The following is a 5,626-nucleotide window of genomic DNA, read 5'->3' as shown; positions in this document are numbered from 1 at the left end:
GTGTTACTAATATAATTATAAATAACCAATAAAAAAAATTGAAACTGTTTTAACTTAAACGTATAATATAAGTATTATGTTCAAATGATGGCTTTAATATCATTTCGTTACATTAAGATCAAATATGTCAAATTTATTCCTCACCCCATTTTCTAAACTTCCAAAAAGAAAGAAACAATAAAAAAAAAAAAAAAAAAAAGATGTTTGAGGATAGACCAATGAAGAAGTGGTAAAATGCTCTGAACTTAAAAAAAGAAAGAAACAACAAAAAAAGACAGTCAAAAGAGATGTTTGAGAGTGAGATTGACCAATGAAGAAATGGTAAAATGGATAAAGACCCTTATTTTGACACCAAACATTAAATGAGATACTTATCAAAATGTGTTGAACATGAACAGTCGCTAACACTACTTGACATTTGACAAGAATAAATTCACCTAATTAATTAATTTATATGACACATTTTTCATCTTCTAGCTACGTCTAAACAAGCAAGACCCAACCCCATTCAATGCCAATAACTTCTCTCTCTCTGCCTGCTGGTGTGGCGGTGGCGGCCACCTCAGGTAACCATAACAGACGACGGTCAAATATTTCAATCTGGAAAAGGAAAGACCAATGCCTGCTTTCTCATATTTCTTCTATATTCCTTTGATTATTTATGTACAGTCTTGTAGGGACCTTAAGTTATGATGCTGATATATAATCAATGGGTGGGCCATACGTTTGTTTAATATTTACATGTCAAACAGGGAACATGATTGGATCTCCATATATAACCTATTTTATGTTCAAAATCACTCAATGCTATCTTTATCTATGTTCAACTCATTCCAACACTTTCTCAAACATTGGATCGAATCCTTTCCACTAAGTTTAAACCATAAACTCCAATTATAACTCACTTTTCTAATTTTTTTTGTCTCACAAATTTTCTTATCAATTTAAACTCATAAATAATAAGATTATAACATTACTTCAAAAATATTGGATAAATCTAATCAATAAAATTATTTACTTATAAAAAGTAAAATAAGAAATAGAAACCGCGTTGGAAGATTTAAAACATCGAAACATTGCGACCATTGAATTCATTAAATCCAAATGTTACAACCATATGCTTTGTATATATATATTATATGATATAATGTAATATGTATAATCTTCCAGAACATTCTTCCTTGACCTGGAATGAGAATAACAACTGGTCAGAGAGGGTCAGCATCTGGCGAACTTGTCTGAATGCTTAAGTTAGCAAATGTTGAAGATAATTGAAATATTGTTAACCATGTAGTGTTTACAAACCTCATGTGGAATACACATTTTATCTATTTATAGTGGTTACTAGTGGTAACTATCGTAATCCTGGAAATGTATCCTAATGACTCAGACATATGTCAACCTTCAGTTGGTTCTACAAACTTCAGACTGTAATAACGTCAGGTGGTGCACCTTGTGGCATAGCAAGTATGCTGGCAGATGTTCTCATTTCATTAGGTCTAAGGCCTTCAATTCGTTGTGGTGTCAGGCGGCGCACTTTGTCTTATACCTTGCGTCCTTTGCGATATCGTTTATCATAATCCAACAGTTCCCCTCTTCTTCGCAATATGTGGACCCCCACCACCCAAGTTACCGATGATGTTGTGTGGTTCAACAAGACTCCTTCGCAACGGAAATCCTTCATCTCAAACAAAAGTTCCACCGTTGAGGACTTCAAGTCTTACTGATTCTGGATTCGTGTTATGAAAGACAATGAGGGGAGGCCACTTGAAGGAGCCTTTTATCCCGAGGGGTTCACCTTTCGAACCATCTGGAACACTAAGCCTGTGAAGACGGTTTATAAAACCGATGATGGATCTCATAGCCAAGGAAGACATGATTCAGAAGTTTTTGACAGATGTCGAGTTATCTTTCACTCGGTAGGTATTCTTGGACCATCTAAAGGAAGACCTTCCCTTTTTTATTAGGACTATAAAGGGAGTGCATTTTGAGGGACAATTGCTTATGATAAATTACTTGCAGGTATCCTACTGTTTTTAACTGATCTTTTTTATTTATTCCCCTTCCATGTTCGTGCAGTCTCTAACATGCCTTCTGTGCGAGAAACTCTGTTAGCTCGACATGCTACGAAGAAGGAAGCCTATGAGAGGTTGAGGACCTCGAGTTTTTCCAAAGGATCCAAGGTCCCTGAATGCTTCATAAGGATTAAGGACTCTAAATGCCTATTTATCTTCTTCCATTGTTAGAGGGCTCCCTTCCATTGCTTCTCATGGTCAAAGCTCTTCATTTCTACCTTCAAGCCTGGCTCAGTCCTCTGAATAGCGGGGAGGCTTTGTTCCCCTGATAGGTAACCCATCCACTAGTAAACCTTATAATGTCTTTGAATTGTCTTTTTCATCCTTTTCCTCTAGCTCATGTTAGGATTTTCAACCCTTCTTGGATCATGCATAAACGGTTATCTAGCATGCTTGGGGGCCAATGTTTCTCAACCCTCCCCTCAAGATGTATCTCAATTTATCACTCTGCTGGCCATGATTATTCCTGAAGGCTCACGTGTTGTGGCCCATGTTGCCCCTGCCAAGAGCCATGATAGACCTGAACAAACCAAATTCCAAGGGGCGCCAAGTGAGAAAAAGTCCTTGGTTCCTATCAAGAGGGTTAGTGGACCTCCCGAGCAGATTCAGAGAGCCAAGAAACAAAAAGTTATGATTTCTTTAGGCTCCAAGAAGGGGCCTGAAGGAGTTCCTCCCAATCTAAAAGTTTCTCTTGCACCCAAAGTCTCCCTCTCGAAGGCTCTTGTTGCCCAAATAGGAAGGTGGTGTCAGGTACTCCGTAGAGTTTGGTGCCTCCAGTTGCTGTGCAAAAGGGGGCGATGTCGGTGGGTGTTTCTTCCTAGAATCCTTTATCTCGACCTTCTATTATCCTCCAATAAGAGGCAACCACAACCGAGACCTCTAGACAAAATCATCCAACTATGTCTCCAGCTACTAGAACTAGAAAGGAGGGGAAAGCTTCGGCCATTATTCCTATTTGCCCGGACGTGATTCCCAAACCCTTACCACTTGTCCCCGATGAGGTGGCCATGTTTAATGAGTATAATACTTATAATGTAAGCCTTTCTTCCCTCTTCACTTCTTTATCATTATGAAATTCTAGTTGACCAAGTACCCTAGAGGGCCACACTTAGAATATCTCTATGCTCCTATAGCCTTGACCAAATATCTAGGGTTCCTGCTGAAAGGATAGTATTCAATCGATAGTTTAGAGAGGCCATAATTGATCTATCACATAGCCGCCAAGCTCATATACGTTATGTCCTTTTGCCAAACTCTGACATTATTTTACCTTTGGCCTAGAATTCATTTTGACTCTTTTGTGTAAGCCATGTCCATGCACTCTAAAGTCACATTGAGTTTGGAGACTACTATTAAAAGGATATTGCACATAGAGCAGTAACTCCGAGTGGCCTTCAACCAAAACAATGAGGAGGCCCTTAAGAAGGCCCATAAGAATTGGCCCAGAAGGATGAAAACTTCGCCGACTTTGTCATGAGTGGAACCAAAAATAGGATGTTATAAAGGTGGAGAATGATTGAGCTCAGAAGGCCAAATCCGTAAACAAGATTGCCATGATTGCTCGATTGGAAAATAAGCTTTCTACTACCCAATCGGCTCAACAACGAGATAAGGACACTAAAGGGGGCCTTTAAGCTGAGTGTGGTCAAGCTCGAATGAGGGAGAATAAGTTAGAGCTCAATCTCAAAGAGGGTCATAACTGAGCTCAAAAAATATTTCTCTCTTGAAGGAGAAGGACGAGCAGCTAACACAAAAGGACATGACATATGCCATTTTATCAGTGGACCTTGAGTTGTTGAAAAAGAATGTTAAGTCCTACAAAGATGAGCTTGATCGGGTAAATGACATGCACAAGGCCTTGTATGTTTATTTAGTTGATCAAGATCATCGGCTGAAGCAGTTACATGCGGATCTGGTAGAGGCGGTAACTTTCAATGAGGATGCTATTAAAGAGTAGTGTCACATCCGTATCCTTAATTTTAATTATTATACCCTAATATTAGGTTACATTATAGTTATTTATTGATTGATAAGTTAATTGGGTATACGTGTGGCGTCACTTAACATTACCAAACGTAATGTGACAAATATACGTGTGTTGTCTTTAACTGCAAAATTCGCAAAGTACAAACTTCTAATTACAATTTAAACCACGAGTATTTTCTTTGCAAATTGGTCAAACCACAAGATTTATTTTTATAGTTTTTCCTAATTTTTATTATTATTTCTGATATATTTTAATGGCTGAAATTTTTTATTTTTTTCACGGGGTTAAAACATTTTATTATTATTTATTTATAAATTCTAATATTTTTAATAGATGTATGATTTTTTTATATGAACGTGCATGATTTTTATAAAGTATGAAATTCAATGAATATGTAGCAATAAAATGAAAAATATTTGTAACAAAGATGTTTTAAATATTTTTTGTGAAGAAAAAGATGTTATAAATATACACAACAAAATTAATTAAAAGTTATAAAATAAAAAAGGGTTAAGGTGCAAAAATACCCCTAACGTTTTGGACCAGGAGCAATTTTACCCCTAACGTCTAAAATGGTGCAATTTTACCCTTAACGTTGGAAGGCAATAGCAATTTTACCCCTAACGTTAATAAATTGGGTCAATTTGAGAAATAATTCATCAAACTGTCTTCTCGGTCATGAATCTTGTTATCTACACTTCATACGCGTGTCATTTTATCAGTAACAAATCACAAACATTCGTCGGGATGTGAAAAAAATCAAAAAATAAAAAAATATACTGTCTTTTTGTACGGATTAGACAAAAAAATTCAAAAAATCCACCGAATTTATAAATATTAATTTCAAATTCTATTATTAAATTACAAAAAAACATGAAATCCTTTTTTTAGAATGAATTATTATGCAATTGGTGCAGAATAATGAACAAAAATATCTGTGTTTTATTATAGTGTCTGAAATTGACCCAATTTATCAACGTTAGGGGTAAAATTGCTCTTGGCTTCCAACGTTAGGGGTAAAATTGCACCATTTTAGACGTTAAGAGTAAAATTGCTCCTGACCCAAAACGTTAGGAGTGTTTTTGCACCTTAACCCAATAAAAAAACCAATTACTATTGATGTGGCTAGTGTCATTTACTTAGAAATTACACCGTACTCACAAATTAGATATATTTTACTGGATTTTATCATTTTTTTATTTTCTATTAATTAGAATATCAAAAGTCACAAACTTTTTAGTCTTTTGTCATATTTGAGGGTTACACTTTTTTTAATGATTTTCTTTTTCTGATACTAATAACTATTCCCTGAACCCTTGATAATAACTTCTAATATTTCTCCCATCAAAAAAAAAAAAAAACTTCTAATATTTCTGTTCCTTTTCATCATTTCACTTAGTCACTTGTTTCGTATTTTCTTTTCAAATACTTATTTAAAAATTTAATAATTTAACTTTATTGTTTCTAAATCTAAGACATCAACAAAAGCCCTGTTTGGGAATTAGCTGTTAGCTGATTACATTAGTTGTTAGCTGTTAGCTGATTACATTAGCTGATTTGATTA

This window comes from Euphorbia lathyris, chromosome 2 (assembly GCF_963576675.1).
Source record: "Euphorbia lathyris chromosome 2, ddEupLath1.1, whole genome shotgun sequence".
NCBI classification, from domain to species: domain Eukaryota; kingdom Viridiplantae; phylum Streptophyta; class Magnoliopsida; order Malpighiales; family Euphorbiaceae; genus Euphorbia; species Euphorbia lathyris.
The sequence above is the reverse complement of the archived record's forward strand: the minus strand, read 5'-3'. Positions refer to the sequence as shown.